Below are 18,912 nucleotides of genomic sequence, written 5' to 3' on the forward strand. Positions count from 1 at the left end.
AAAGGGTACGCTGACTGTGTCACTCCTGTCGAGCTTTGACAGGCTGTGTAGAGGTGGGCCACAGACGGAGGGTTTACTTTCGAGCATTTATTCCATACTCATCTCCCCTCCGGACCATGCCCCTCTGTCCCACCGCTATATGTCCCGATAGGAAGAAGCTCTAGCTACTACTATTACGATCCCCCAATGGAAGATCATATGGGACCGGGCCTCTCGGGCTTCTATCTGCACAGCATATGAAGAAACGCAATATAAAATACTCATGGGATGGTACCACACCCCGGTCCTCCTAAATAAACTGAACCCTGATATCCCCCCCTCAGTGTTGGCGATGTGGAGTAGGGTTGGGTGATGTATTCCACATATTTTGGTCCTGTCCATTGATACGCCCGTACTGGGGGGTGGTCTTACGATTGCTTCATAGGGTTTTGGGCGTCCTGGTCCCTCTAGACCCCATGGTTTATTTGTTGCACCTCTCGACTAGAGCCTTAGCTAAGAAGCCGTTCAAATTATTTATGCAGTCTTGGCGGCTAAGACTCTCATTGCTAAGCACTGGAAGCAGACACTGCCCCCTTCGGAGGACGAACTAATTGCCAAAGTGCGAGATATTCGTTCCCTGGAATCCCTTACTGCATCCCTGAATAACACCCCCCCACATGTCTTTTCAGTTTGGGACCCATGGGACAGGTTTACTGACCTGATACCTCTTCTTCTGAACTGACCACTTCTCTTACTGCCTTTTCTCACTACTATCAAATCTTTCTCTTCTTTTTTTGTGTTTTCCTTCTGTGTGATCCCCTTGTGTGTTGTCCTTGATTGGTGTTTCCCTTCCCCACCCTGGTTTTCTATCCTCAGGTCGACACTGGGCTTGACTGGCCTGGTCTTATACTTGGCGAACTCATTTTATTTTTTGAGGTTATGCAATGGTATAATAATGTCTAAATGTCTGTTTGCCTTACCCTTTGGGGTCCTACCCCCCCCCCCCCCCCCTGACAATTGTTGTTTGTATGACCTCTTGTTAAACATCAATAAAAATTTACAGTAAAAAAAAAAGAAATGACATGTGCTCTTTATTCTGTGGGTCAATACGATTCGAATGATACTTTTGTATTTTTGTACGGCTTAAAAAAAATCTAAAACTTTTTGTACAAAATCAGTAATCTAAAATCGCCCCATTTTGACTACCTATGACTTTTTCATTTTTCAGTATATAGGGCGGTATGAGGGCTCATTTTTTGTGCTGTCATCTGTACTTTTTATTGATACCACATTTGCATATAAAACTTTTAGATAATTTTTTATTAATTTTTTTGGAATAAAATGTGACTAAAAAGCTGCATTTTTGGACTTTTTTATTTTTACGTTTACGCCGTTCACCGTAGGGGATCATTAACATTATATTTTGATAGATCGGACATTTATGCACGCGGCGATACTAAATATTTTTGGTATAATGAACCCCTTTAAGGACGCAGCTCATTGTCACCTTAAGGACGGAGCCATTTTTTGTAATTCTGACCACTGTCACTTTAAGCATTAATAACTCTAAGATGCTTTTACCGATTATTCTGATTCTGAGTTTTTTTGTGACATATTCTACTTTATGTTAGTGGTAAATTTTCGTCATTACTTGCATCCTTTCTTGGTGAAAAATCCCAAAATTTCATGTAAATTTTGAAAATTTAGCATTTTTCTAACTTTGATACTCTCTGCTTGTAAGGAAAATTGATATTCCAAATAAATTTTAAATTGATTCAAAAATACAATATGTCTACTTTATGTTGACATCATAAAGTTGACATGTTTTTACTTTTGGAAGACATCAGAGGGCTGGTATAGCAGTGATTTTCTAAATTTTCATGAAAATTTCAAAATCTGAATTTTTCAGGGACCAGTTAAGTTTGAAGTGGATTTGAGGCACCTTTTTGTGAGAAATACCCCCTAAATGACCCCATTATAGAAACTACACCCCTCAAAATATTCAAAATGACATTCAGAAAGCTTGTTAACCCTTTAGGAGTTTCACAAGAATAGCAGCAAAGTAGAGGAGAAAAATCAAAATCTGCATTTTTTACATTAACATGTTCTTGTAGCCCCATTTTTTTCATTTTTAAAAGTGGTATTAGGTGAAAAAACAAAAATTGTAGCCCAATTTCTCTCGAGTACGGAAATACCTCATATGTTGGCATAAAGCTCTCTGTGGGCTCACATCATGACTCAAGAGGGAAAGAGCAACTGTGAGATTTTTGAAAACTAATTTTGCTGTCATGGTTTTTGGGGGCCATGTTGCATTTAGGAAGCCCCCATGGTGCCAGAACAGCAAAAAAAACAAAAACACATGGCATACTATTTTGGAAACTACACCCCTCAAGGAACGTAACAAGGGGTATAGTGAGCCTTAACACCTCACAGATGTTTGACGACTTTGAGTTGAACGTGAAAATGAAAAATTTAATTTTTTACACTAAATTGATGGTGTTACCCCAAATTTTGCATTTTCACAAGGGCTAATAGGAGAAAATGGACCCCAAAATTTGAAGCCCAATTTCTCCCATTTAAGAATACGCCCCATATGTGCACGTTAAGTGCTGTGCTGGCGCACTACAGGTCTCAGGAGAGAAGGAGCAAACTGGCTTTTTGAAAGAGAATTTTGCTGAAATGGTTTCAGGGGGGTATGTTGCATTTAGAAAGTCCCCAGGGTGCCAGAACAGCAAAAAAAACAAACCACATGGCATACTAGTTTGGAAACTACACCCCTCAAGGGAACGTAACAAGGGGTACAGTGAACCTTAACACCTCACAGGTGTTTGACGACTTTGCGTTGAAGTTGGATGTGAAAATGGAAAATTTGATTTTTTACACAAAATTGATGGTGTTACCCCAAATTTTTCATTTTCACAAGGGGTAATAGGAGGAAATGGACCCCAAAATTTGAAGCTCAATTTCTCCCATTTAAGAAAACGCCCCATATGTGCACGTTAAGTGCTCTGCTGGTGTACTACAGGTCTCAGAACAGAAGGAGCGCCATTGGTCTTTTGAAGAGAGAATTTTGCTGAAATTGAAGTCGGGATCATGTACATTTTCAAACCTCCCATGATGCCAGAACAGCAGACACCCCCCACATGTGACACCATTTTGGAAAGTAGACCCCTCCAGGAATGTAACAAGGTTACAGTGAGTACTTACACCTCACAGGTTTTTTGAACAATGGGCCGTGAAAGTGAAAAATTTTATTTTTAACACTAAAATGATGGTGTTACTCCAAATTTTTCATTTTCACATGGTGTAATAGGAGAAAAGGGACCCCAAAATTTGAAGCCCAATTTCTCCCGATTAAGAAAATGCCCAATATGTGGATGTTAATTGCTCTGCTGGTGTACTACAGGTCTCAGAACACAAGGAGCGTCTTTGGTCTTTTGAAGAGAGAATTTTTCTGAAATTGAAGTCGGGGTCATGTACATTATCAAACCTCCCATGGAGCCAGAACAGCAGAAATCCCCCACATGTGACACCATTTTGGAAAGTAGACCCCTCCAGGAACGTAACAAGGGGTACAGTGAGTACTTACACCTCACAGGTTTTTTGAACAATGGGCCGTGAAAGTGAAAAATTTTATTTTTAACACTAAAATAATGGTGTTACTCCAAATTTTTCATTTTCACATGGTGTAATAGGAGAAAAGGGACCCCAAAATTTGAAGCCCAATTTCTCCCGATTAAGAAAATGCCCAATATGTGGATGTTAATTGCTCTGCTGGTGTACTACAGGTCTCAGAACACAAGGAGCGCCTTTGGTCTTTTGAAGAGAGAATTTTTCTGAAATTGAAGTCGGGGTCATGTACATTATCAAACCTCCCATGGAGCCAGAACAGCAGAAATCCCCCACATGTGACACCATTTTGGAAACTAGACCCCTCCAGGAACGTAACAAGGGGTACAGTGAGTACTTACACCTCACAGGTTATTTGAAAAGTGGGCCATAAAAGTGAAAATTTTTATTTTTAATACTAAATTGCTGGTATTAACCAAAAATTTTTTAGTTTCACAAGTAGTAAGAGAAAAAAAGCTCCACAAAATTTGTAGCCCAATTTCTTCAGAATAAGAATATACCCCATATATGGCAGTAAAGCACTATGCGGGTGCAAAACAGGGCTTAGGAGTGAGACAGCACCGATGAGATATGAGGCCTAAAGTGGTGCTTTGCACTGAAATGGTTGAGGTTCTGACGTAAAAGCTAACAAAAAAAAAAACAGCAAGTGACCCCAATTTTGAAACTACACCCCTCAAGGAAGGTAACAAGGGGTACAGTGAGTACTTATACCTCACAGGTTTTTTAAACAGTGGGCTGACAAAATGAAAAATAAGATTTTTTTTTACACTAAAATGCTGGGGTTACCCAATTTTTGACATTTTCACAAGGGGTAATTGGAGAAATTGGGTTACAATGGACAATGGACTATGGAAACACATCCACATATGGGGTAAAGTGCTGGGCGGGCGCACAACAAGGCTCAGAAGTCATAGAGGTCTGTTTGCATTTGAGGCCTATGGCATATCAGTAGCTGACTATTACATACATTCAGAGGAAAATACAAAAATGAAACACCATTACAGAAAGTACCCACCCTGAGGAATGGGTATAGGGCTAAAGAGGACATTTTGAACGCACGGGTGTTTCCTAAATTTATTTTCCAGGAATGGATGAAGGGTAGCTTTGGAAAATTGCAATTTTCAACCTATGCTCTGCTTCATCTTTCTGGGAACAACTAACATGTGACTCCGAATTGTCGCCTGGAAATACGACAGAGCTCATGAGCGAGAACTCTTCGCATTTGAGGCCGGTGTTTCTAACGAACCTAACAGTTACATACATTCAGAGGAAAATACAAGAAAGGAACACCCACATGTGAGAATATTACAAATAGTACACCCCCTAGGGAAGGTGTACAGGAAAGAATTGGACATTTGGAACAGACGGGTGTTCCCTAAATTTATTTTCCAGGAATGGATGAAGTGTAATATGGTGGGGATGAAAATTGCAATTTTAATACTGATATGCCAATTCCCAGAATGATGACCCAGAGTATAGCTGAAAGTAAAAATTATGCCCACCCCAAACCCTATGCTCTGAATCATCATTCTGGGAATGTGATGTGTGTGGCCTGTGGCCGTCCCTATTCTGTTACCTCAAATGCTCAGGTGAAGAGAGAGCGCTGCGCATTTGAGGCAACTGCAAACCCCCAATGCTGTTGACTCTGTGTCCCATGACCCATTTTTGGGTGGGAAAAAAAAGATAACAGGGGTATTGGGAAAGAGGTTTTGGGATTTTTTTATTTTTTTTTGGGGGGGGGGGGGGGGGGGGTTGGTTTTAAAATTTGGAAGACAATGTACTCTGGACTGGTACATTGGAGTTGAATTCTGGGGAATGAAAATCAGGTGAAAGGATAAAAAATGTAGTACTTCATGGTAGTGTGATACTCCCTGAAACTCCTTAATGCAGAGGCCCGGATGATCGAGGCAAGTGTCGCATTGAGTGGTGGTGTCCTTACGAATCCCCCTCTTGTGACACACTCTGCATTTTTTCTGAGATCGTCCCTTCTTTCCAGTGTGGGGGACCTCACCTGGAAAGTGTTGGCCGGGGACGATCCGGGTGCCCACAGTTCCAGAGGTGCTCTGACCCGCTCTTTGACGGTCACCAAAGATGAGGGTCTTTAGAACTTCCTCTTGAAACTGCAGGAATGTCCCTGTGTTGCCAGCGTACTGTAACAGTACAAAAGAGTTGTACATGGCAACCTGAACCATGTAGACCGCAACTTTTTTGTACCATACCCGTGTTTTCCGCATGGCATTATATGATTTGAGGACTTGATCAGAAAGATCAACTCCCCCCATATACCGATTGCAGTCCAGAATACAATCGGGCTTGAGGATCGGTCCCACGGTACCTCGCACAGGGACAGGGGTGCTGCCGTTCCCATGAATAGTGGTGAGCATAAGGACATCCCTCTTGTCCTTATACCTGACCAGCAACAGGTTTTCATGGGAAAAGGCACGGGACTCACCCCCGGGGATAGGAGTCTGCAGGGGATAGGAAGGAAGGCCTCTTTGATTCTTCCAGACTGTCCCACAAGCGAGCGTGGATCTGGCGGCGAGGGATGTGAAGAGAGGGATACTAGTATAAAAGTTATCCACGTAAAGGTGGTAACCTTTATCTAGCAATGGGTGAAAAAGGCCCCAAACGATTTTCCCGCTAACACCCAGAGTGGGGAACAATCTGGGGGTTCAATACGGGAATCTCGTCCCTCATACACCATAAACTTGCAAGTGTACCCTGAGGTACTCTCGCAAAGTTTATACATCTTCACGCCATACCGCGCTCGCTTGGTAGGGATGTGTTGCCGGAAGCTGAGTCTCCCCTTAAAGCTGAAGAGAGACTCATCAATAGCGACCTCCCTTCCAGGGACATAGGCCTCCCAAAATTTGGCCCCGAAGTGATTGATGACCGGCCTGATTTTATACAGGCGGTCATACGCGGAATAAGTTCGGGGGGGGGGGGGGGACATGCCGCATTATCAGCATAATGCAAACATTTCCGAATGGCCTCGAACGTGCCATGGCCATATTGTAGAGCGGGGTCTGGTAGAGGACATCCCCACTCCAATATTGCCGGACACTGGGTTTCTTGACCAGGCCCATATGCAGCACGAGGACCCAAAATGTCCTCATTTCGGCTGCATCGATTGGGAACCAGCCATTGGGCCTAGCCAAGAGTGAGCCCGGGTGAGCGGCGACGAACTGTTGGGTGTACAGATTCGTCTGGTCAACCATCAGATTGACTAAGTCGTCACTGAAAAAATAACTAAAGAAGTCCATTTCAGTGAACTCGACAATGTCAATTTTGATTCCTGAGTCGCCAACAAACTCAGGAATCACGGGCTTGTGGTCCGCTGGCTCAGTCCAGACAAGTTCTCCGGTACGGGGCACCAGTGAACTTGGCCGGGGGGCTTGACTAGTATGAGCGTTAGGGGGACTCATACTAACATGGGGCACAGGGTCAGAGGAGGTTTGCGGACCCGCTTGGCGGCGTCTCCGCCACCTTGGTGGCTTATCATCAGAACTAGATGATGAGGAGGACGAGGAAATAAGGAAGGTGTGGTCTTCCTCGTCCTCTGAGACGCTTTCAGTGTCGGAGGCAAGTATGGCATATGCCTCCTCTGCTGAAAACGCCCTGCGGGCCATTTCCCTACTCTAATGGGGGTGAAGAGTATATATGTGTGGGGGGGAAACGTTATTGGTGTATGTGCTGCGTGTGGTGTGGTGCGATAATACCTCCCTAACCCGCCCTAACCTAACCTAACCCGCCCTAACAGAAAAAATATTAACTAAAAAGGGGAAAAAAACTTACAAAAAAAAAAGGACTTCTAGCGCAAAAAAAAAAGCATGTACCTAATCAGTGGTGTGCGCACTGATTAGTGCTTGGTGGCGACAGGGAGCGCAGAAGTCAGTGGGGGTCCAGCCACTCAGCCCAGAACAGTGGCTGGTGGCACATACACAGACCCCCACACAAAATCCCCGAAAAATAAAATAATAAAACGCGTAACCCCGAAAAAAATTCCCCTGCCTGAACCCCAAAAAAATGCTGATCAGTGATAAATCACTGACAGCGCTGGGGCAGGCCGCACACAGAGGTACGGTCCGTCCACACAGCACAGGCCTGCTACTGGTGGCACGGACCGACTATAGGTGCAAAAATAAAAATAAAAAAGCCGCTATAACCCAAAAAAGTGCCTGCACCTCAAAAAAAAAATAAACGCTGATCAGTACTACGGGACTGATCAGCGGCGGGTGGGCTTTAGCTAACGGTGGCGGACCGCTCTTTTATAGCTAAGAGGGTCCAGCCACACATTAAGCAAAAAAAAAAAAAAAAGGTCTGTGCCAAAAAAAAAAAAAAAACGCTAGCGGCAGACCGCAGCGACCCACTAGGGACAGGGTCATGCAGCTAAAGGTGCTACGGACCCACGGACACCTACTGATTGTACGCTGCAATAAAACATTTTTAAAAAAACATTTTTAACTCCTTACTGTCCCTACCTAATCTAAAGCTAACCCTTACTGCTTTCTGTGCCAAGGGGCTACAGAAACGGGACAAGGGGGCACTTTGTTGGCTGTGAGGCGGAGATGGGGTAACAGAGCCAAGTCCTGCACACCAGATGAGAAGAAAATGGTGGGCAGAACGAAGCATCGTGCTCCTGATCCCACCTCCCCCTCATAAAACTGCAGTGATTGGTGCGGTCACTGCGGCAGCCCAATCACTGCTGTACTGATGGCAACAGTGCCGCCCCCCAGTACGTTATGGATGATGATTGGTGGTGTCTGTTACACCACCAATCATCATCCTTATCCGGGTCATGGGGTCACATGTGACCCACGTGACCCGGAGGCACCGCAGACGGCCAGTAAGTGTTTACCGGCGTACTGCGGCGATCACCAGTATGAGGGGATCTCAGGATCCCCTCCAGCGATTGGGACGGGATGCCTGCTGAATGATTTCAGCAGGCATCCGAGTCCGGTCCCCAACCGGCTAGCGGTGGGGACCAGAATTCCCACGGGCGTATGCATACCATACGCCCCACGTCCTTAAGGACTCGGGATGCAGGGCGTATGCATACTCCCTACGTCCTTAAGAGGTTAAATAGTTATGTGGACTAAAAAATAAAAAAATAAGCTATGACTTGGAAATGAGACAATCAAAAAATAAAAATCCTTGTCAATAATAGGTTGATTATTAGGGAGAGTTTTATTCCAGACCACAAATCCATTATGAATCACGTCACATAATCAGGGGAGATTTATCAAAATCTGTGAGGCTAGGTTTCCACTTGATTTTTTCTCTGGCAGTTTTTGGAGATCTGCCACTGCAGTTTTGAGCCAAAGCCAGAAGTGTATTCAAAAGGAATAGGACATATAAAGGACGGACTTACACTTCTCCTCCCTTATGGTTCCACTTCTGACTTTGGCTCAAAAACTGCAGTGGCAGTATTCCAAAAACTGACAGGAAAAAAAACTAGTGGAATCCTAGCCTAAAGAGGAAAAGTGATGCAGTTGCCAATAGCAACCAATAAGATTGCTTAATGAATTACTAAAGTAATCTGAAAACGGAAAGAAGCGATCTGATTGCTTGCTATGGGCAACTGGTTAACTTTTCCTCTGTACGAGTTTTAATAAATCTTTCAAGATTATATACTTACACGTAAAGCCTCTTTTCTGTTTCACGTCAGGAGATCAATCATATGCAGTGAGGGGCGGGGCAGGAGCAGTCTGTCCCTCATGCAGTAGAACTGACCAATCAGACTACACTGCGTCTTAGATTGACATTTTCCTTCCAGGCAAAAATAACGTCTCGGCATTGCCCCTGTCCCTGACGTCACTTGCAACACACAACAACAGAAGCTAGAAAGCGGATAAGACATGGCAGCCATGCCCCGCCCCCTTCTCGTTCTCTCTTCCTTTCCCCTCCCACCGCCGCATCTCTCTTACGTCACCAGTAAGTAGGACCAATCAGCGTGGACAAGGCAGACGGTCTCTGTGGTTTGGGCCAATAGGAGCGCGCGTCACGTCGCCATCTCTCCTCTCCCAGGGAGCGCGCCTTGAGGGAGTCAAAGGGCGCGTAGAAGCGGTTCGTGATGCAAGCGTTTGGGCGCGCGCACGGGAGCGGCCTGTGAGGAAAAAAACAACCGGCAGCGGGGGCTCCTCCCCGCACCGAGCGAGCGGGAAGCACACCGCACTCTGGACTCCTTGTTGCTGGCTTTTGGTCACCGCCCCGCCACCTCCTTCTTTCGTTGACGAGGCCTTAGGACGTTTTCCTGTCAGGACCTCGTTACTGGACACTACAATTACCCCGGAGGTCAGAAGAGACCTCGCCGACTCCCTTTTTTGTTCTTTATCGGCTTTCGCTGGTTTTTGTTCCCCCTCCCCACCCACACACACTTCCATCCCGGTTACCGGAGGAGGGGAGGAGGGGGAGGTAGGCCGCGGCCCCCGCTGGGTCCATGCGCAAGTTCGCGGCCTTCCCTCCCTCCTCCTCCTCCTCAGCACCGGCCCCAACACCGCGGGGCTCCAGCCGCCAGGGAGTCGGGATTACGGACTTGTAAGAGACGGCTTCCCGGGGAGCGGCGCGCACACGCGGTAAGAGCTGAGACACGCTGCGCAATGTGTGGAAGGTCTATGGGCATATGCCAGGCTGCTGCAGGGTGACCTGTGCCATGTGGTGCTCCCCACAAACAGACTGGGCACTTCAGGTCACCTGATGTGTAACTTCCTTTACTTCATAGGTGGGCACACCTCCATAGAAAAGTCCATTCTGGTCTTCTAGCTATGGTTGTAGTCCTGGGTGACGGGTTTTGTTAGTGTCTCTTGTCTGTGGCCTCTCAACTTCGTGATGTTTCCTTTAGTCTCTTCCAGTAACATAAGTGGGGCCTGGTTGAGCTCTGTTCTCATTTTCACTAGGGATTGGAATGTCATAGGATAGAATTTGTGTCCTCTGAGAAATAAAAGCTAGGATTTGTTTACTGTGGGAATCACCTGCACCCTATCTACTATCTACTATTATCTCTCCTCAAGGTGTAGGTGTTACTGTCTAATGGCATGAGTCACTATAATCAGATAGTATATGGTTCTGGATTTTTTTTTTTTTTTTTGCTGCTGCATACTGACAGACCTCAAGTCACAAGGTGTTACCATGTTGGTGGTAACTAAATTTTTTAAATTTTTTTTATATGTAATGGGGAGTGTTTAGATCTTAGATGGACACCACAAGTGTTACAGTTTTGAGGATATGGGTAATATAAGTGCAAGTAAGACTGATGCTTCATGGACTATGAAGAACTTTAACAAAATCTTGGCTGGTGTTTGACAATCCCCCTCTTTAATGCATGATGGAACATAATAGATGTGGTCTGTTTGGGGATTTTCATTGGGTGCAGATACAGAACCTGGTCACTTTATTAAGAATGCTGGCATTCAGTGTATTTGTGTCATCTGAGCCTTTCATGAATGGTGTGCAGAAGCATCAGTGATGACAGGAAATATTGCGTTGTATAGATACTTTTTACTGTGTGGTCAGACTTCTTGTGACTTGGCACATGAATGTGGTCCACTGCTCATAAATTAGTGACTTCACAAAATTAGCAAATGATAAATCTATGACCACTGCAAAAAAAAAATACACATGCAGTGGTGTGTAAGAATTTAAATGGGTAGTGCTGGGCGGTATACTGTAGGGGTGTGAATCGCCAAGAATTTGGCGATTCGATTCGAATCGCGATACCAGTGTGGCGATTCGATATATCGCGATACCGTCTAGGTGACGATACATCGCGATATATCGCGATACATCGCCCACCTGGGAGCATTCATAGATCCCAATAGACGCCGCTGTCAGCTTTGACAGCGGCGATCTAGTACTCCGGTGCACACTTTTCTCATGTTATCCCGTCCGGGCTGCAAAATAAAATAAAACGCACTTTATCTTACCTGCCAACGAGCCCGCGAAGCTCCGGTACAGGTGTTCGGTCCCCGGGCTGTATTCTTCTTACTTCCTGTTAGTCCGGCACGTCACATGGAGCTTCAGCCTATCACCAGCGGAGGCGGGACATCGCTGCGGCTGGTGATAGGCTGAAGCTCCATGTGACGTGCCGGACTAACAGGAAGTAAGAAGAATACAGCCCGGGGACCGAACACCTGTACCGGAGCTTCGCGGGCTCGTTGGCAGGTAAGATACGGGCGTCCGCAGATAAAAATTTCACATCCCTAAAAGAATCGATTCAAAAATATTTTGAATCGATTCTGTATCGGCAAATGAAAAATCGCGATTATCGCGAGAATCGATTTTTTTTCTTACATCCCTAGTATACTGGTTCATACCAAAATTTTGAAAAACATGAATTTTTCCCATACCGCAATACCGATTGTGTGCCTACCCCCCTTCGAATGAGTGAACTATCTGCCGCAGCGTGCTGTCCCCACGTCTGGGAACTAATCCATATGTGACCCGCGAGCGATGTTCTGCTTTTCTTCTGCCCCCCAAATGAATTATCAGCTGCACTGTCCCCACATCTGTCCTCACATGTCACCCACAAGAGATCCTCTGCTCATCCTCCGATGAGTTGCGGGCTGCTGGCGCTAGGAATCTGTACTGTACGACAAATAACGTTGCCCGGGCTGCAAAAATAAACAAAATAAACTTTAACTCACCTTCCGACATTCCTCGTTACTGCCCTCATGGTCCCTCCGCCGCAGTCCTGGGGATGGGAACGTCACAGAGCAGTCAGCCTATCACCGGCCGTAACATTGTCCCGCCTCGGCCGCTGATAGGCTGAGCCCACTGTCATGTAAGGAGCAGGCCAGCTTCATAAATGACAGTGCGCGCAGCCTATCACCGGCCGCAACGATGTCCAGCCACGGTCGATGGTAGGCTGGCGGCTCTTTGACTTTCCCGCCCAAGGAAAGAGAAAGGAAGGACTGCAGCGCAGGACAGTGAAGACTGTACCAGAGCCCGGGAAATGTTATTTGTAGTACAGTACCGATTTCTAGCGCTGGCGGCCCGCAACTCATAGGATGATGAGCCGAGGATCACTTGCGGTGACATGATGTGGGAACAGCGCAGCTGATGATTCATGGGGGGGGGGGGTGTTGGAAGAGAAGCACCCAGGACACACATGGGGGGGGGGGGGGGGGGTTGGAAACATACAGTGGAACCGCCAACACTTGCAAAAAATACTGTGATACTCGTTTTTGCTCATACCGCTTAGCTCGATAAATGGGCACTGTCAGATACAAAAACTTTATACGTTGTGCATTTTGACAAAACATTACCCTTTCTGATATATACTTCATAAGAGAATTTTATTTCATTTTTATAGAAATCATGGCTTTGTCCAAGCTGAAGCACAGGCATGCGTAAAATCCAGTAAGTGAGGGTGAGCTAGCACTACTCTGTGCTCCCTCCTGTTTGATGTAGGAGAAAATAAGAGACAGGGATGGCGCTATATATTGCTACTGCGGGGGTGGGTGAGAAAGTGAAGTATTGCTCACATTGTCAGGCTGCACTACATGCAGGCGCAATGCTGTGAAATGCATTCAGCAGGTTCTTTTGAACGAGTGCCGGGAGCAGCTGGCCATCGGTCCAGTCGAGGAAGGTGGAGATAAGAGAATACAGATGTTGGAGAAGGGAATCCTTGCAGGGGTTCCCTGTTTCTTCCAGCAGGCAAAGGTTACGGCACTTCAAGCGCTACACCGGCGGCGGGATGACACGGGAGTCGGGTGAAACTTGGTGTACAACTTTTTATTAATTTGATAAAAAGCAGTCATACATAGGACAACACGTTTTGGAGGGGCTCCCTCCTTCCTCAGGTCCGAGCTCAGACCTGAGGAAGGAGGGGGCCCCTCCAAAACGCGTTGACCTATGTATGACTGCTTTTTATGAAATTAATAAAAAGTTGGACTCTAAGCTTCACCCGACTCCCGTGTCATCCCGCTGCCGGTGTAGCGCTCAGTGCCGTAACATTTTGCCTGCTGGAAGAAACAGGGAACTCCTCACCTCTCTGATGGCACTCCTCTGTGCTCTCCACTGTCAGAAAGTGCTCATTTTAAGTACTTTTAGTGACAGTGTACATGAAGCCCCCTAGCTTCTGCATGCTGTTTTTGTTTTACTTTAAAGCGCAACTGTCATGAAATTTTGGTGCAATAACCTGCACAGTCTTTTGTACTGTGTGCAGGTGGTGGGTATAGCAATATTTTTACCTGAAATATGCAGGCTTTCATGACTGCAAATTTTTTTTTTTTTTTTTATTCAAAGCCACTGACGGTCGGATAGGCGTGGTGCGAGGTACGCGATGCCATGCCCACCCCCACGCCTACGCTATATGTCAGCGCTGGGACCGCTGTGTGATTGACACACAGGTCCCAGCGCATGTGCCCGTCAGCTAATCTAACCTGCGCACCGCTGCGTGTCATCCAGCCAGTGCTCGCTCCTGGCGCCGTCTTGCTCCTCAGTGCGCCTGCGCAGAGCAGCGCGCAATCAGGTTAGTTCTCAATACAAGGTGCAGAGAGGAAGCACTCTCTGCACCTAGCACTGCAGAGGAAGACGGTGGCGGGAGCGAGCGCTTGCTGGATGACACATTGCGGCACGCAGGTTAGATTAGCAGAAAGGCGCATGTGCTGGGACCTGTCAATCACACAGCGGTCCCAGCGCTGACCTACGGGGTAGGCGTGGCGGCGGGGCATCTCGTACATCGCGCCACGCCTTTCCAACAGTCAGTGGCTTTGAATAAAAGCTTTATTTTTTTTTTTTTTTTTTTTTTTTGCAGTCATGAAAGTACAAAGGCTGTGTGCATGTTATGGCACCAACATTTCATGACAATTGTGCTTTAAACGCAATGCTGCCTTGAATGGGCACTGCCGTTTGGAAAAACTTTTGACATGTCCTAGTGACCTGTAAAAAGCTTTGTTTGGCGGGGGTCCAAGTGTTTAGACCTTTACCAATCTGGAGGAGTTTACGCTCTGTGTTCTTTCCCGACTTTGTCACCTGGTCAAGCAGGTCTCATAGTGTAGGTCTATGGAACGTGTCTTGGACTGGCAGAAGAGTGCGCAGACTTCTCCCAGCGCATTCTCCTAATTTTCTGAGATATGAACACTCAGACCCACATCGAGCAAAACCTTGACATGTCCAGTTTAAGTGAAAGGCCCACTTTAACACCTTAAGGACACAACCTATTTTGACCTTAACCCCTTAAGGACCAAGCATTTTTCTGTTGCTGCACTTTCGTTTTTACCTCCTCACCTTTCAAAAATCATAACCCTTTCAATTTTGCCCCTAAAAATATGTGGGCTTATTTTTTGCGCCACCAATTCTACTTTGTAATGACATCGGTCATTTTAACGAAAAATCTACGGCAAAACGGGAAAAAAAATCATTGTGCGAAAAAATTATAGCAGAAACACCATTTTGTAAATTTTGGGGCTTGCGTTTCTACGCAGTACATTTTTTGGTAAAAATGAAACTTTATCTTCTGTAGGGCCATACGGTTAAAATGATGCCCAACTTATATAGGTTTAATTTTGTCGTACTTTTGGGAAAAAAAAATTACCAAAATGCACGAAAATTAATACATTTAAAATTGACCCTTTCTGACCCCTGTAACTTTTTTTATTTCTCCGTGTACAGGTTAGTATGAGAGCTAATTTTTTGTGCCGTGATCTGATGTTTTAATTGGTACCATTTTTATGATCAGACTTTTTGATCGCTTTTTTATTTTATTTTTATATATATATATATATATATATATATATATATATATATATATTATAATATATATTTATATATTATAATATATATTTATATTTTTTTTAATGGTATAAAAAGTGATAAAAAAAAACGCTATTTTGGACTTTGGGATTTTTTTTGCGCGTACGCCATTGAACGTGCGGTGTAATTAAAAATACATTTACACACGCGATACCACATATGTTTATTTTTATTATGTTTATATATTTTTTATATGGGACTTGGGAAAAGGAGGGGGGGGATTTAACCCCTTAAGGGCCCAGACAATTTTCACTGTAGGACAATTTTTTGCAAATCTGACCACACTCTCTTTAAGCATTAATAGCTCTGGGATGCTTTTACTTTTCATTCTGATTCCAAGACTTGTTTTTTTTTCGTGACATATTCTACTTTGTTAGTGGTAAAATTTTGTTGATACTTGCATCATTTCTTGGTGAAAAATGCTAAAATTTTATGAAAAAGTGCTTTATTTTTTTTTTTATTTACTTTGAAGCTCTCTGCTTATAAGGAAACTGAATATTCCAAATTATATATTGATTCATATACTGTCTACTTTATGTTTGCATAATTTTTACTTTTGGAAGACATCAGAGGGCTTCAAAGTATAGCAGCAATTTTCACATTTTTAGCAAAATTTTCAAAATCGAAGATTTTCAGGGACCAGTTCAGTTTTGAAGTGGATTTCAAGGGCCTTCTAATTAAAAATACCCAATAAGTGACCCCATTATGAAAACTGCTCCCCTCAGAGTAGTCAAAATGACATTCAAAAGGTTTGTTAACCCTTTAGATGTTTCACAGGAATAGCAGCAAATTGAAGGAGAAAATTCAAAATCTTCATTTTTTTTTTTTTTTTTTTTTTTACACTCGCATGTTCTTGAAGACCAAGTTCAGGGATGTGGAATTCCTATCGCCCGACGACTGGAACATACAGTTCCGGGTGCCAGGCAGGTGAATTTTTCTGGCCCTTAGCCCGGCTTCGGGCAAGCAGGGCCGGACCTGACAAGTGCTGCGGGGCTCAGCAGTCTGTATGGAGCGGGCTCTGGATTCCTGCCCGCTCCGTACTCTGCAGCCTCCGGTGTGAGGTGAGATTTCCGAACCCATGCAAAAACCGAACTGCTCCTCCCCTCAGTTCTCTCGCTCCGGAAATTCGCCTCACACCTGAAGGCAGTGCAGGGGGAGATGAGAAGCTGTGTATGTCCTCATTCCCCCTGCTCTACCTTCTTTCTGCAATGCAGACCTGCGGGGGAGATGAGGGGGCGTGGCTTATTTCTCCCCGTGCAGACCTGTGTGCTCTGCCTGCGCTCCCCCCAGCTCTAGCTTCAGAAACGTTCGCTGAGCTGAGGGGAGGACTCGTGCCCGCTCCATACTCTGCTGCCCTCGGCTGTTCTCAGTAGCTGGGGGCCGCCGCTAATAGCCAGCATGCGGTGACTATTAACCCTTTAGATCGTCCAGCCGCGGCTGGCTATTAACACTTTAGATCGCCACTGTCAAATGTTAACAATTCAAATCACCCCCTTTTCCTATATAAAAACATATAAACAAATTTGGTATCGCTGCGTGCATAATTGTACGACTTATTAAAATATAACATTATGTATCCTGTACGGTAAATGTAAAAAAAAAACACCAAACCACAGAATTGCAATTTTTATAATATCCCCAGAGAAAGTTAAAAAGCGATTTTAAAAAGTCAGATCAATACCAAAATGATACCTATACAAAAAGAGATTATGGCGCAAAAAAATAGCCCTCATACAGCATGGTATGCGGGGGGGGGGGGAAATTAGTGGTCAAAAAATGGCAATTAAAAAATAAGTAAAACATGACGTAAATTGTATAAAATCTGGTATTGCTGTAATCAGGCCGGCCTAAAGTATGAAACTAACATGTTATCTCAACCACAAGGTAAATGGCGTAGAAAAGAAAACCACCAATTACGCAAAGTTATCTTTTACTATTTCACTTTCACTTCACCTAATATATATATTTTTTTGTTCGGAGAATGTTATGGATCAATTAAAAGGTATCATTATAGTAGGTACTAGGGATCGACCGATATAGTTTTTTTTTAGGACCGATAGCCGATAACTTATACCGGAATATCAGTATAAGTTATCGGCTATTTATCCCCCCGCGACACCACTGCAGATCATTGACTTAAAGCGGGCGCTTTAAATCAATGCACTGCAGTGGCTTTTGCGGTGCCATAGGCTGCCGCCGCCACCCGCTTCTCTCCCCCTGCCTGTCCGGGGGTCCTGAGTCCTATCACCGCTGCCGCGCCCCCCTACCGCCGCGTCGCGCCCCGGCCCGGCCCCATTGCCTCCTCCCGTCCCCGGTTTTATAATTGCCTGTTCCCCGGGGTCCTCTCTATATATCTGGCTCCGGTGGCGTCCTCCTGAGCTGTCACTGTTCGCACTGACGGTGACGTCGGGCACGTCACTCGTCATTGCGCACAGCGTAACGCAGGATGCAGCAGGAGCCTGAAGTAGCGTGGGCCCCGGGAACAGGTAATTATAAAACCGGGGATTGGGGAGGCAATGGGGCCGGAGCAGTGCGGGGGGCATTATCGGCTTATCGGCAAGGTAATTGCCAATACCGATAATGCCCAAAAATCGGTCGATCCCTAGTAGGTACCGTATTTTTCGCCCTATAGGTCGCACCGGCATATAAGACGCACCCAATTTTAAAGGTGCAAAATCTAAAAAAAAAAGATTCTGCACCCAACAGTGATCTTCAACCTGCGGACCTCGAGATGTTGCAAAACTTGTAGTTTTGCAACATCTGGAGGTCCGCAGGTTGAAGACCACTGGATAGGAGGTAGTACTCACGTGTCCCCCGCCGCTCCGGACCTGTCACCGCTGCCCTGGATGTCGCTCCATCGCTGTCGCCGCGTCCACGGGGTGTCCCCGACGCTCCGGACGTAGTCTTCCCCGGGATCCACGCTCTCCGTCGCCGTCATCTCGTCGCTACGCACGCCGCTCCTATTGGATGAAGGGATGACTACGATGGAGAGTGCCGCCATGCAGGGGATCCCAGCACGGAGCAGACACCGATGAGGCAGGTAAGGTCCATCCCAGTGTCCTGTAAGCTGTTAGGGACGCCGTGAACAGCCCGACAGCCCGACTTTGATCGCCGCGTCTGAAGGGTTAATACAGGGCATCACCGCGATCGGTGATATCCTGTATTAGCCGCGGGACCCGGCCGTTGATGGCTGCAGGGACCGACCCGATAGGTGTGTATTCGCCGTATAAGACGCATAAACTTTTCCCTCCCATGTTTTGGGGAAGAAAGTGCGTCTTATACGGCCAAAAATACGGTAGTTGTGGCTATTATAGGGCAAGGAGGGAAAAACGAGTGTAAAAGCAAAAATTGGCCCGGACAAGTGGATCCTCATGAGGGACAAGTAGATTTTGCTCCGTTTTAGTCCCGTGGACAAGTAGTTTTTTAGAAAAATTTCCACACCCCTGCAGTTTTTGAATTTTTAAAAGGGGTAAAAGGAGAGTAATCTTCCTAAAATGTGTAACCCAATTTCTCTCGTAAGGAAATACCTCGTGTATATCAAGTGCTCTG

The 18,912-nt window shown here is 45.5% G+C and overlaps 1 protein-coding gene across 4 annotated transcripts in view; it reads left to right on the plus strand.

Annotated features, from left to right (window-relative positions):
* Positions 1-9,676: 9,676 nt before the first annotated feature.
* Positions 9,677-18,912, plus strand: part of ANKRD11 (ankyrin repeat domain containing 11) — a 421,326-nt gene continuing 412,090 nt past the window's right edge. For 2 of the 4 annotated variants that reach the window (XM_056526022.1, XM_056526021.1), the window contains exon 1: positions 9,677-10,184. The gene's annotated coding sequence lies outside the window, so the exon portion shown is untranslated. The remainder of the gene's footprint in view (positions 10,185-18,912) is intronic. The other 2 variants (XM_056526025.1, XM_056526024.1) reach the window with 1 other exon arrangement.

Source organism: Hyla sarda, chromosome 6, assembly GCF_029499605.1.
Source record: "Hyla sarda isolate aHylSar1 chromosome 6, aHylSar1.hap1, whole genome shotgun sequence".
NCBI lineage: Eukaryota > Metazoa > Chordata > Amphibia > Anura > Hylidae > Hyla > Hyla sarda.